A 15,049-nucleotide genomic window follows, 5' to 3' on the forward strand; every position below is an offset into this window, starting at 1 on the left:
GCTCGCTGCCCCCTGCTGCTCTGGGCAGGGGGCTCCTCTTCGGGGTCCCGGGGCTGCCATCCGTCCAGCTCCGGAGCGACTTGGGCGGCCTTTTCGGCACCGGGGTCCCGGGAGTGCTAGCCACCAGATCTCCCTAACCTAGATTGTTTAAAAAAAAAAAAAAAATCAGAACTCCGTCCCGCGCCAATCCGCAGGCCCCAGAGCAGGCGGGCAGCCAGCGCCGCGCCCCCCGCGGCCCCCGCGGCCCCTGGAAGACGGAGTCGTTTAGCCCTCGCCGCCCGGGGCCCCGTGCTGGCGCGCCCCCGATGCGGGGGGCTGGCCTCTCCGGAGGGGCGCTGCCATATGGCCGCGCGCGGGTCCCTGGCAGCTCAGGGAGGCGGCGGAAGGGGTAGCCGGTGGCCGCTTCCCAGCGCGCGAGACAAAGGCGCGCACGCTGGCCCGCCGGGCAGGCCGGACCCTTCCTGCCGCCCTAAGCCTCGGCCCCGGCTAGTGGGGGCCGCGGAGGGGTCGCGCCGTGGACCCCGAAGCTCGGATCGCGTTCGCTGCTTCTCCTTCTTTGTTCTCCCCAGACAAGTTTCTTTGACAGAAACTGGGGAGTTAGATCCAGCTCTCCCTTGCTGTTAGTGTTGCCTTTAAAAGAATCTGGTTTCGGGGAGGAAAAAAAATTAAACTTTCCGAGTGGAACTGGTTTTGCTTGGATGGGACATTCGTGGCAGGAGGGAGATTGGCATTTCGGCCGATGACAGCCGGGCAGAGCGGGGCCCTGCGCTGGGGCAGCGGCCGGACGTGCCCCGTGGGCAGCAGGGTGGCGGAACCGACGAGCGCCGGCGGGCACCCACCTCCAGGGCCTCCCCCTCAGCGACCTTTCCAAGTTTTCCCCCTTAGGAGCCCAGGCTGAGAATTCGGCTCCCTGCCCGCAGCTCCTGAGCCTCACCACGCCCTACTCTTTACTCTCTTGATTGGTGACTGGAAAGACTTTACAATTTTGTTAGGTTTTTGCCTTTTGGGCTTCGGCGTTGGTTTACTGTCTCCAAGTGGCACAAGCTTTGGAAAATGCCTGGCTGGTGTGTGCATCACCAGAACTGGCGTTTCAGTAGTCGGGGCCCTGATCTTGGGCCTTGGAGCCTTTGCGGAGCGGGACCCAACATTTTTTGCGCCCTCGGACCCTCACCTTCTTTGCCTGTCCTGATAACAGTGCCGACATGGTTGCCCATTTTCTTTTAAGGAGGCACGCTGTGAGAATCGAGTTTTTGTACTGCTTATCAAGTCCTTGGTGGTAATGGAGGTAGGCGATCAGGAGGGCCATTTTATGATCCTCAAAGATGCTTTGAACTACCCCCCAAAATAACGTTACTTGCCATAAGCAAGTAGAACCAGAATAGAGGGATTATTAATAGCTACTATTCCAAAAAATTTCCTTCCTTTTCGGGAAGTGAAAAGTCAGAGCATGAAATGTTGAACAGTCATTTCTCTCTCTGCTTCCAAAAACCAGCCTGTGTGTTCCTGCCAAGCTGACGAAGATTTTCCCTGGCTGCCCACCACTCCTGGACCTGGCAGCTCTCCGTGGACGTCAGGCCCAGGTTAAGGACTGGGATCTCTCTAGATTGCAAGTTCTTGAAGCATCTAGACCAGTGTGAGGTTCATTTCCCGGGAGGGTGCTCTGATGTTACAGTGCATCTATATGGATGCTCTTTATGGGAGCAATATGGGCACAATACTTAATACACTTGGAACTGTTTTGCAGAGGAGCAAAGGGTTGGAAACCACTGATTTGACCAGAATGAAAAGGAGTAAGGCATAGCATAGAAGGCTTTAGAGCTGCCTACCTCCACGCTCTCTGGTGGGGCGTGGGGGGAAGTTTAGTTTCTGGATGGATATACTTTGCTTTTGAGAGATACATTTTTCAAGATCAATAAACCCTTGTGAACTCTGCAAGTGGACAGGAGGAGAGAAGGTGTACGCACAGCTCCACCCCTCTTCCCCTTCTTTTTAAAATGCACAGAAGTCTTAGTCTTTTAGGTTCCACGCAGATGGTGGAGGGTGAAGAATACTAATGTACTGAAGGGCATGTAGGAGATCAAAGCAGTTAAAAATACTCTTTTCATAGAAGCTAATGGAGGACTTTCAGTTTAAATGAGATTTTAAAGTGCTGTCGTTAAGAAAAGCACAGGAATGCAGAAATGTGAGTAATTTTATGAGAAGGCACTCTGCTGATTAGACTTGAGAGTGTCTGCCCTTGGCCAGTCAGTCTGGAGGCTTCTGTGGATAGAGCACTTGCTTTTTTTTTTTTTTTTTTTTTTTTAAATGTTACCCTGGTGGAGAAGTGTGGACCCAGGACCTGGAGGAAAGATGGCCAAACTAATTAAAATCAAATGGCAATCTGGCTGGTGAGAGTTCTGTTGAAAAGTACAGCCCCTGAGTACCAGTCTTGTGTTTCTTCATAGTAATTTGTGAAAATACTTTGAAAATGATAAATGTACTGTATAACATATGGCTTTTTAAAGAAAAAAAATGATGAATAACTTAGGAAACAGGGAATTGCTAGGGAAAATTGTGATTTTTCTGGGCCAATAAATTAGAAAGGAAGTAACTTTGTAAGACCTGCCTGTTCGTAGTTCTATACGCAAAATTCTTCCAAAGTAGCACCCTTCGTCCACCGTCCCCCACTACGTCCCGGTAGCTCTCTGCATTTTAAATGCATATGGAAGCTTAGTTCAGGACATTCTCTAGTGTTTTAAATAATTTCGCTCCTCCTATTTTTTCATTCATTTTGGTAGGTTCTTCTGTTCCAGAATTCACTAGATAATAGAGGACTTGAAAAGCAAGGGGTAACTTGGAGGTTAAGTACGAGGACGTATATGATTATAAGGTTTGTTGGAAATAGGCTGAGGTTGTTCAGGTTTTTATTTGTTTGCTTAGCAATTTTTTTTTTTTAAAATGGATTTCGTTGGTTTGTTTTGTCTTGGAGGGAAGGCAAAATTTAAATCTTGGCCATTGTGGGTAGGTCTGTGCACTACATTTTCTGGAAGGGAGCCACGCCTGGGCTTGTGTGTTGGCACTGCTCTGAGTTCTCCTCTAACTTGCGAGGCCCTTGGCCTCCATCCTTGTGAAACCTTAGGATACATTCATTCCAGACACTTAGGAGCAGACTCCTGGACTCTCCAAGCGGCTCCGGCTCACACATTAGGCATTCTGCCCCCTGCCCCCCCGCCTTTATTAGGGGAATGGGGAAGTAGATCGAACCAGTTAGGAAATGTGTCCCTGTTAAGCCTCTGGAGAATTGGGTTTGACTTTGAATAAAAGTCACATGGTCCTACTGTGCGTGTTTAAATCTGTACTTGGGACTTCACTGGCCAGTAGCGCAGCTATACACACTTCTTTTTTGCTTGTTTTGTTTTTCAGTAGGATGCTTGTATTTCACTTTGTGTGTATAGTTTGTTTGTTTAACTTTTAATTTTGAAATGGTTAGAGCTTTGTGAGAAGTTGCAAAAATAGTAGAGAGGTCCCACGTTCCCTTCCAGTTTCCCCCATGGGTAACATCTCATGTAACCAGAGTACAGCAGCAGAACCAGGAAAGGGACGTTGATACAATCCAGACCAGTCCATCAGATTTCAACAGTTTTACATGCACACGCTTGGGTTTGTGTGTGTACACTTCTGTGCAATTTTTTCACATGTGTAGATTCCTGTAGCTACCACCACAATCAAGGTACAGAACTGTTCTATCCTCCAGGGATGTCCTTTGTGCCACCTCTTTATAGTCAACCCCCCCATCCCCCTGCCTAGTCTCTAAACCCTGGTAGCCACTCATCTGTTCGCCATCTATAATTTTGAGAATGTTACATAAATAAAATTATGCCGTAAGTCATCTTTCTTTTCTGCATAACTGAGTTTTATTTTGACTCAGTTTTTCTTTGTCTCCATAATACTTTTGACTCATATTCTCTTTTTATTTATTTTTTAAATTAAATTAAATATTAAAAAATTGAAGTATAGTTGATTTACAATGCTGTGTTAGTTTCTGATGTACAGCAGAGTGATTCAGTTACACATAAATATATTCTTTTTCATACTCATTTCCATTATGCTTTATCACAAGACATTGAATATACTTCCCTGTGCTATACTGTAGGACCTTGTTATTTATATTTTATATATAGTAGTTTGTATCTGATAATCCCAAATTCCTAATTTATCCCTCCCTGATCCCCTTTGGAAATCATAAATTTGTCTTCTATGTTTGTGAGTCTGTTTCTGCTTCATAAATAAGTTCATTTGTGTCATATTTTAGATTCTACACATAAGTGACGTCATATGGTTCTCTGACTTACTTTACTTGGTATGATAATCTCTAGGTCCATCTATGTTACTGTAAATGGCATTATTTTATTCTTTTTTATGACTGAGTAGTATTCCATTGTGTATATATAGCACAACTTCTTTATCCAATCATCTGTCGACGGACATTTAGGTTGCTCCCAAGTCTTGGCTATTGTGAATATTGCTGCTATGAACATTGGGGTGCATGTATCTTTTCAAATTGGAGTTTTCTCCAAATATATGCCCAGGTGTGGGAATGCTAGATCATATGGTAACTCTATTTCTAATTTTTAAAGGAATCTCCATACTGATTTCCATAGTGGCTGCACCAGTTTACATTCCCACTAACAGTGTAGGAGTGTTCTCTTTTTTCTGTATCTTCTCCAGCATTTGTTATTTGTCGACTTTTTAATGATGGCCATTTTTCAGTGTTTTGAAAGAGTATGAGAAGGATTGGTGTGAGCTCTTCTTTGTATGCTTAGTGGAATTCCTCAGTGAAGCGATCTGATCCTGGGCTTTTGTTTGCAGGGATTTTTTTTTGCTTTTTGTTTTTTTTTAAATTACAGATTCTATTTTACTTCTAGTGATTGGTCTGTTCAAATTATTTATTTCTTCTTGATTCAGTTTTGGTGGGCTGTATGTTTCTAAAAACTTGTCCATTTCTTCTAAGTTGTCCAGTTTGTTGGCATGTAATTGTTCAAAATATTCTCTCTCCTTTTTTTTTTTTTTTTTTTTTGTATTTCTGCAGTACTGGTTGTTATTTCTCCTCTTTCATTTCTTACTTTATTTGGGTTCTTTCTCTTTTCTTCTTGATGAGTCTGGCCAGAGGTTTGTTGATTTTGTTTACTCTTTCAAAGAACCAGCTCTTGGTTTGATTTTTTTCTATTGATTTTTTACATCTTTAGTTTGTTTATTTCCCCTCTGCTCTGTATTATTTCCTTCCTAATGCTGACTTTAGGTTTTGTTTGTTCTTTTTCTAATTCTTTTAGGTGGTAGGTTAGGTTGTTTATTTGACATTTTTCTTGTTTTTTTGAGAAAGGCCTATATTACTATGAACTTCCCACTAAGAACTGCTTTTGCTGCATCTCATAGATTTTGTGTGGTTGTGTTTTCATTGTCATTTGTCCTAAGGCATTTAAAAAAAAAAAAAAAATCCCTCCTTGATTTCATCATTGAGCCACTGGTTCTTTTAGTAGCATGCTGTTAAGTCTCCATGTAGTCTTTTTTTTCTCATTTGTCTGTGATTGATTTCTAGTTTCATGTCATTGTGATCTGAAAAGATGCTTGAAATGACTTTTATCCTCTTAAATTTGTTGAGGCTTGGTTTTTGTCTTAATATCTGGTCAATCCCAGAGAATGTTCCATGTACGCTTGGAGAGAATGTATATTCTGGTTTTTTTGGATGTAATGTCCTGAAAAGATCAATTAAGGCTAACTGTTCTATTGTATCATTTAGGATCTCTGTTGACTTATTGATTTTGTCTGGAAGATCTGTCCATGGATGTGCATGGGGTGTTAAAATCTCCTACTGTTACTGTATTCCTGTCAACTTCTCCTTTTATGCCTGTTAGTATTTGCTTTATGTATTTAGATGCTCCTATATTGGGTGCATATTGTTAGTGAGTGTAATATCCTCTTCTTGTATTGATCCTTTTTTCATTATATAGTGTCTTTCTTTATCTTTCTTTATGGCCTTCGTTTTAAAGTCTATTTTGTGTGATATCAGTATAGCTACCCTTGCTTTTTTGTCATTTCCATTTGCATGAAATCTCTTTTTCCATCCTCTTACTTTCAATCTATGTGTGTCCTTCACTCTAAAATGGGTCTTTTGTAGGCCGCATATTGTAGGTTCTGTCTTTTTGTCCAATCTGCCACTCTCTGTCTTTTGATTGGAGCATTTAGTCCATTCACATTTAAGGTAATTATTGCTATTTTTAAATCTTGTTTTCTGGTTGGTTTTTTATTTCTTCTTTGTTCCTTTCTTTTCCTTTTAGTTTTTTCTTTTGTGGTTTGTTGATTTTCTTTGTATTATGCTTGTGTTTCTCTTCTGTTTGGTTTTTGTGAATCTACGGTATGTTTTTGATTTATGGTTACTGTGTTTTTTAAGTATGTTAGCCCATTACTGTGTCTGCTTGCTATAGATTGGTATTCATATAGGCTCAAATATATTCTTAAAAAAACCCCTACATTTTCTTAGTCCCCTCCCTGACATTTTATGATTTTGATGTCTTTTACATCTTCACATTTATCCTTTGCTGTTAATTGTAGTTATCATCGCTTTCACAAAGTTTCTTTAATTTTTTTTTAACTGTGTACTGACTTATTTAAGTGATTCACTTAAAAATATGGAACACTTCACGAATTTACGTGTCATCCTTGCACGGGGGCCATGCGAATCTTCTCTGTATCATTCTAATTCAAGTCTGTGTGCTACTGGAGCGAGCACAGTATGTGATCTTTTGAAATTAGCTTTTTACCCTTGAGCCAGCATACCCAGTGTAATATCCTCAAGATCCACCCAGATTGTTGCATTATCACTAGTTTGTTCCTTTCTATTGCTGAGTAATATTCATGTTATGGATATACCACAGTTTTGTTTAAGCATTTACCCATTGAAAGACATCTGGGTTGTTTTCAGTTTTTGGCTCTTAAGAGTTAAAGTCACTATGAATGTTCATCTACAGTTTTTGGTGAGGACAAAGTTCATTTCTTTGGGACGAATGCCTAGGATTGTGATTGCTGGGTTTTGTATGGTAAGTGTACATTTAGTTTTTTAAGAAATTGCCAACTTACTTTCCAGAGTGGCTTTACCATTTTACATTCCTACCAACAACGTGTGAGAGATTGAGTTTCTCTGCATCCTCACCAACATTTGTTAATTATTCTAGTTGTCCCAATGAGTGTTCTAGTTTCATCATGTTTTTAATTTGCATTCCCTAATGGCTAATGATGTGCTCATTTGCCATCTGTATATCCTCTGTGGTGAAATGTCTGCTCCTTTTTTGCCAACTGGAATTTTTTTTTTTTTTTTTGCCATTGAGCTTTGAGAATTCTTTACATCTTCCAGAGATAAGTCCTTTGTCAGATATGTGGCTTGCATATATATATTTTTTCCAGTATGTTTTCTGTCTTTTCAAACTTTTAATGGGATCTTTTGCAGGAAAAGTTTTAATTTTGATAAAGTCCAATTTACTGATTTTTTTCCCTATGGATTGTGCTTTTAGTGGCACATCTAGGAACATTTTGCCTGTTTCCTCCTATGTTTTCTTCTAAAAGTTTCATAGTTTTACATTTTACATTCAAATTGTAGTTTACTTTTAGCCTCTTAAGAACATGTATGTCTTGCTACTGATATTGGAGACCATCTCTTAAGTGTTTATTATGTATTTAAAGCTCTGGACACACAGAGATGAATCAGGAATGGTTCCTACTCCTCAGAGCTCACCAATTAGTGAGGTCGCGTGTGCACGTTCCTCAGTGTTTATACCATAATAGAGGAGAGCGGGAGGTACTGTGGGACCACAGAGAAGAGGGGCGGCAGGGAGGTCTCGCTTTGGCCAGGTGGTAAGGGAGGGCTTCCCTGGGCGTGTCATCCAAGCTTGGTGGGAATAAAGTGGGTTCTTGCCTTTGATGCAGTTTTTGGATATCTTTATTGGCATGAATTCCTCAGTGTGCGTTACCTTGTTCTTGAGCACATGCTGAAGGACTCTGAGTACACTGAGTAGCTGGTGACTGTTTTGAACAGCACGTGGCAGAATAGCTTTTTTTTTAAAGGAAGTGTGGTACTTAAAACTGAATAATGTAAAGAGTAAGAATAAGGTTGAACAGATTTAAAATTAGAAAATGTGTCAAAGTGAGAAAGGCAGTAGTATTTTGGGTTGTTTAGGGTCAGGTAGACCTGGTTTGCTTCCTGGGCCTGCTGCCTCCTTGCTGTGTGGTCTCAGGAGTGTCACCTGGAAAGCCTCATGGATACAGTGGAGATAGTAATAGTTCTTACCTCATGGAGTTGCATGTGGGTGACATGAAATGATGCGTGTATAGCACTTAGCACAGTGTTGGGCACATTCAAAGCATTCAGTTATTATTATATATTATATATTATTTATATTATATATAGTATATATTATATACATTATATTATAGCAGAGAGACAAGTGGTTTTATGAAATTATGTGTATTCTCATAGATCTTTTTCTCTGAGTAGCTGGAATCCCAGTTCTTCCTTGTAGAAGCTTACCTTTTCACAGTTGTGAACACTGTGTTGTATACCAAATATTATTCATTGATTGAGGTTAGAAGCTGGTTTACTTTATTTACAACCTGGTACTCCCTATAGAATATACCTTTTTCCTACCTATAAGTCAAGATTTTTCTGAGTAAAAAACAATTTCCTCTCTGCCCTGATCACAGGAAGTGGCAGGGGGTATGTGCTGTCATGAGCTACTTCAGAGTTTCTGGTCCTTGGTACCCGAGGTCCAGTAAGCCGGGGCTGATGTCGCCAGGGCTGATGTCACCAGGTCTGATGTCACTGGGTCATTCATGTCCTAAACTTCACAACCGGCAGCTCCCTTTCCTTTCCCTTGATGACCAAGTTGTTTATTTCCCAGAAGAAACGGATTGGGCCTTAGATGTACAATTGCAGATCGGTGGTTCTCAAATGTGGGTGAACATCAGAACCATCAGGAGGGCTTATTTAAACACAGACTGCTCCCCTGTTCTCGAGTTTCTTTTTCAGCAGCTCTTGGATGGGGCCTGAGATTTGTATTTCTAACAAGTTTCCAGGTGATACTGTTGCTGCTGGTCCAGGGACCACACTTTGAGAAGCACTGTTTTAGAACATAGTCCCCCATAAGTTAGACCTCGACGGAGATACTTTACTTTTTGGAACGGAGGCTGTTCATGTTTTAATGATTGAGACTGAAATAGATCCAGTTTCTGGGGTTACTAATTGACATCCATAACTATATCCTCTCCTCTGATCCCTCTTCCTGCCTTCCCCCTTCCGAACCTGACTTCTTCTCTCGGTTGTCTTTTGATCTCTCACTCCTTGGAAGACATGCCAGGTTAGAGTTCATGGTTACCATATACCAGCCAGATTGCCTTGGCTGATTCACCTCAACCTCTGGAAAGTAAATGTGTCTGCTAATGCTTATATCCCAAGGTCATGGTGAGGCTTACACGAGATAATGGACGTGCAAAGGCTGTATAAGAGGTAAGGTGCAGAATTAGTTTTTTATTATTTTGAGCATGCTTGATTTCTCTTTGGAAGCGTATCCTCGGATTTGGGGGTGGACTGCCTCTCCTGATGCTGAGTTCCGCTGCTGCTGAGGGGACTTGGTAAAGATCGCACAGAAATCTGCAGGGATGTCATGGAGAAGGTTCCTGCAGTGGATAGGCTGTCGGGCTAGGCTCCCTGAGGGACACAAACTGTGATGTTTTGGAGGCCCATTGATATGTAGCTGTGATGATCAAAAAAGGGCTTGGTGCTGGTAAATAGCTTGGTCAGATGCTATGAGCTGTTTAGAGAGTCCATTCCCTTGCAGTGGAGAAATAGAATTTTATGTTTTGTTTTGTTTTATTTTTTTTTCTGGCAGGTTAGGAAGATGTGATCTGGCCTCCACCTATTTTTTTTTTTTTAAGTTCTAGATCTACACTGATTATGGTAACCAGTAGCCACATGTGGCCGTCTAAATGAATGAAAATTAAATAAACTAAACATTTAGGTCCTCAGTCACAATGGCTACAATTCCAGTGCCCAGTAGCCATTGCTGTCCTCACAGCAAGTTCCAATGGCCAGTGCTCTTCCAGAGAGATGCTCGTCCTGTTTGTCTGATGGCAACATCGTTGGGCTTCATTCATATCATGGGACTGGGACACGTTCTTGAGTGAAATGTACCACTTCTCCCTTGGAAGACTGGTGTGGACTGATGGGGAGAAAATACCATGGGGATTCTGCTCTGTCAGGTTGAACTTTACTTTGCCCTGGCAGTTTCAGAGGCTCCTTTCATTTGGAAGGTGGGTTAGCAAGGCATCTGGGTTCTGTTGGGTGTGGAGCTTACCAAGTTAGCAGGCTGTTATCCAGGTGTGTCTACTGTTTCCATAGGGATATTTGAGGTTTGGGTTCTGTGTGTGGGATTCTTCCATGAGTCCTGTCCTTGAGAGAAACAAACAGAAATGTTCAGGTGGATTTAGCCTGAGACGCCCTTCTCCTGGAGAAGATGGCAGAGCAGGCCTGGATTCCTCCACCTTGGGTCTGCTTCGCGATCGAACCAGCCTCTGTCAGTGGGAGGTGGGGGCTCGCTCATCTGGTTCATCACGCCAGTTTGGGCTTGCTCGGATGCCATTCCACACTGCGTCATCCTGGCTCTTGCCTCCTTTGAGAGTGTTCCGTAAACTGTCAAGTTCCTTTCTTTACTCACCCCACATCCAGAGTCACCAGGTCCTCGCAGTTGGGTGCTTCTTGTCTAAGTTCCCTTTCAACCTAACTAACCTCCATAACTCAGCTGGTTGGACTACTCATCACCTGCCTCCTGGACCATCGTGGTAGCCACATGACAGGTCTCCCCTCTCTGCCCTCTCACACCTCTTCTAATGAACTGTCCTTCCTTCTTTCCTTGCTTCCTTCCTCCCTTCCTGCTCCCTTCTCAGAACAGGCAGAGCAAGACAAGGATGACAGAGGTCATCTTGCAGGCTCACTTTGCTCCCTCGGGGTGAGGTGGGGCCCCGCACATTTCCCAAGGCCCTGTGCCCGGGAGGAAGGAGGCATCTCTCCTTCAGCTGCTGCTTCTCAGCCGTGAGGGCTGCTCTGGATGGTGTGACCCAGGAATTTGGCCCCCTCAAAGCAGGTGTGAGGCCGGCCTTTCCCTTTTGGCTCTGAGAACCAAGTTCCTTGTGAGTGAGCCCTTGGGGAAAGTTTGGGGAAAGGAGAGAGTGTAAAATTCTCTGGGAAGGCCCTGTTTCCTGAGGGACTGCTCCCTGGCATCACTGCAACTAGGTGGCTCCTGCTGGTGATGTGGGAAAAGCTTGAAAGGTGTAAGGGCAGACAAGGTGGACTGCCTGGGATCTTTTTTTGAGGAATGGGGCGAAAAAATAGAAACAGAGACTAGGAAATGTGTTTTTTCAGAATTATGGAAGCTAGTGGATGCCGTTCACATCCATTAGCGGACAGCATCACATCCACTGCAGAACACCCATAATGCCACTCTAGTTTCTGAAAAGAGAAATGGTCTAGTGTTCCTTTATCTAGAAGAGGAAATGAAAATATGCTCTGAAATCACAGTGAGCCTAAATGAAGACAGCAGGGAGAGTCATGTAAACAACAGCACAAATCTATTTACAGAAACTTTGGGGATAATGGGCATGTGAGGTAAGAAGCAGGTTTGGTAAAGGACAGAATTAACTTTCCTCGTGGTAGTGACTGGCCTGGTAGGTCAAAAATGAGTAGTAGAAGCATGTGAAGTGGTGAATAAATGCACTTTAGGTAACTTTTAGATTTGCTCCTGTAAAATATTCATTGAAAAATGTAGGGGTAGGGCGTAGCTCAAGTGATAGAGCGTGTGCTTAGCATGCACAAGGACCTGGGTTCAATCCCCAGTACCTCCTCCAAAAATAAATAAACCTAATTACTCCCCTCCCCAGAAAAAGCAATTGAAGAAAAAAAAGAAAAATGTGAAGAATATGTCTGAAAAGTTCTACTCCATTTGCAGAAACTAACTACTATATATAAAATAGATAAACAAGTTTCTTCTGTATAGCCCAGGGAACTATATTCAATATCTTGTAACCTACAATGAAAAAGAACATGAAAATGAATATATGTATGTATATGTGTGGCTGAAACATTATGCTGTATGCCAGAAATTGACACAACATTGTAAACTGACTATACCTCCATAAAAAAGAATGCAAATTTTTAAAAAAGGGTCTGTTCAGAGATATGGATTATATTATTAGTCCTGAGTATAGAGATAAAATTTTCCAAAATTCTGACGTTACTTACCTTCATCTCACTCCAAAATAAATTCCAGGAATATGGAGAAAATAATGGAATGAAATACAAATATTTGTATTTTAATGGCATCTATTAAGTGACCAAGATCACATGTTATGATCTGGAAGGACTAAGCTTTCCCACATTTGGTAACAAAGGGTCAGTTTTTCCTCCATTGTCAGTGAAAGGGATAGATTCACGGCAGGAGATGCAGAGAAGAGATTTGGAATTCAAACCTTGACCTCCATCCTGCCATACTACAGGTGGATTGAGTGAAAAGTTAGGGAACAAAGGTGCCAAAGAGAGGAGAAGTTTTTTTTTTTTTTTTGGTCATTCTCAGTACAAAGGACAAATCTGCCTCTCCCCCTATTCCCAGTAACCACCCTACTGTCCTTCTGGCTGAAGGTGTAGCCCGGGCAGCTGAGGGTGTTCAGCTTGGAGCGTGGTTCCTGATACCTTCTCCAGGTCCACCTAGTCTTCTGTGTTCCAGGGTGGCCAGAAAAGTGAGGAATTTTGGAGAACCTTTGGATAACACCATGTTTTCTTTTATTTTGGGTTTTGGTAGTAGGACCACAATGTTAGGCTTATTTTCAGAGGCATTGTGTATTGTAAGGTCTCCCTTATTCCAAACTCTTGGAAAATTAAGAATGTTATTTTAGCCTTGTTTGTCAGTCAGCTAAATAGTCTCACCCCAAACACTCCGAAAGCTTTTATCTCTGATTTGTTTGAAAATCTTGCTGCTGTTTTTAAAAAGCTCGCTGATTGGATCCTCTCTTGAAAGTGGAGTTTACAACAGAGTCTTATTTCATTTCCCCATTCTCATATAAAGAAGCAAAAACGTATTGAGCACTTATTATGTGCTGGAACACTGCTCATAGCCCTTGCCATGGTCTCAGTTAAGCTTTGTAACAGCCCTATGTAGCAGGTCCTGCTAACCCCATTTACTGTAAGGTTAACGAGCAGCAAGAAATGAACTCATTTGCTCCAGTTTACATAGCTAATAAATGGAAGAGCCTGGATTCTTACATGGTTTAGGAAGCAGATTTGCCAAAACAAAATGCATGGCATATGCTTTCTTTCCATTTAGCGGATGTTTTCTCCTCTAGTGTTTTTATTCTTTAAATCTTTCTAATACTCTGGTCTTTTGTGTCTTGACATCTTCCTTTTTGTCCAAGGATTGCCTGACTTCCTGCCAGGCAAGTTATTACAGTTTCTTTTCTCCTCACCTCCTGAAGGTAATCTCATGGAGCCTTTTTGCTCCAGTGAAATATCATTGTTGATTTGTATTTCCTTTTATAAGAATTCCTCAGGGGCAAGAAGATGCATTCCTTGCAGGTGTTTTCTAGAGGGGCTGCTTTCTTTCTTCAGATGCATTTTCTTTAATCAGCGGGGTCTATTCATCTGACAAATAGAGTTCAAGCCACGCTTTACATCAGAGAGCCTCGGTATGTCTTCTCTGTTTGTTTCCCCTGCTTCTGGGGGCTGTAGGCATCTTCCTTTGCTTGGGCAGGGAGGTAACTTCATTTTCAGTGATGACTGGTTTGCAGCCATTTCCGTCTTAAAGTTCTCCCTAGGTTTCACGTCTTTTGGTGGAAGAGACTATAGAACATAGAGCAGCATTTCTCTAAGTTTGGTCTGTGGAACCCTGGGGGTTTCTGAGACCTAAAAACTATCTTCATAATAATACTGACACATGTGCCTTTTCCACTGTACTGACATTTGTACTGGTGGTACAAAAGCAGTGCTGGGTAAAACTGCAGGTGCGTCCACATGAGTCAAGGCAGTGGTACCCGACTGCACTGGAAGTCAGTTCACTTCTCACCGGCACACGATGTGAAGAGCCCATTTCACTTAAGAGTGTTCTTGTTGAAGTGGTACATGATTGAATCTATTAAATCTGAAACCTCAAGTACATCTTTTTTAGTGTCTCGTGTGACAAGGTGGAAAGCACACATAATGTACTTCTGCTGTGAACTGAGGAAGAGCACTTGTATGACAAGTTAAGCACTTGAGTTCTGAGCTTAACGAGCAGCTTTTCTCATCTTTAGTTGAAAGAACAGTTGACAAAGTATGGTTATTCTGAGCTGGGTATTTGGTAGACATTGTCTCAAAATGAATAAAGGGAGACTGCCACATCAAGAAGATTCATAAACAAGATTATACTGCACAGCACAGGGAAATATACACAAGACCTTGTGGTAGCTCACAGCGAAAAAAATGTGACAGTGAATACACGTATGTTCGTGTATAACTGAAAAATTGTGCTCTACACTAGAATTTGACACAGCATTGTAAAATGACTATAACTCAATAAAAAAAGTAAAAAAAAAAAAAAAAAAAGAAAATCCATGGACAGTATTTCCTGCCATTGATAAAACTCGAACTTTCAAGTGAAAATTAGAATTTTGGAAAACTTGCATTTGCCACTGTGAGCTTGACAGCTTCCCAATACATAAACGACTTTCCTGATGATTGCAATCCATGGTCTATTGGCAAATGTGATTTTGTTGATATTACTTACTTGAAATATTTCCACGTATTCCAGATTTTGCATATAATTCAGTGAACTGAAAATGACGTGGGTCATTTTCCTGAAGACCAAATGTATGATGTTAGGAAATCCTGCACTGGTAAAGAAAGCTCCCTTCAAAGTGAAAGATGGACCAATAGATCTTAATGTAATAGAATACAGAGGACTATTCAAGATGTGGTTTTATATTTTACATTGCAACTACCTTT

General features: G+C 41.9%; 1 protein-coding gene and 1 non-coding gene across 5 annotated transcripts in view; one reads left to right on the forward strand and one right to left on the reverse strand.

The window, feature by feature from the left end:
* AMOTL1 (angiomotin like 1) overlaps positions 1-15,049 on the forward strand; it is a 126,624-nt gene that overhangs the window by 24,098 nt on the left and 87,477 nt on the right. The gene's annotated exons all lie outside the window — the stretch shown is intronic.
* LOC116155531 (U6 spliceosomal RNA) lies at positions 6,660-6,766 on the reverse strand. Its single transcript, XR_004139417.1, has one exon. It is a non-coding gene; the product is annotated as a U6 spliceosomal RNA (small nuclear RNA).

This window comes from Camelus dromedarius, chromosome 12 (genome assembly GCF_036321535.1).
Source record: "Camelus dromedarius isolate mCamDro1 chromosome 12, mCamDro1.pat, whole genome shotgun sequence".
Lineage (NCBI taxonomy): Eukaryota > Metazoa > Chordata > Mammalia > Artiodactyla > Camelidae > Camelus > Camelus dromedarius.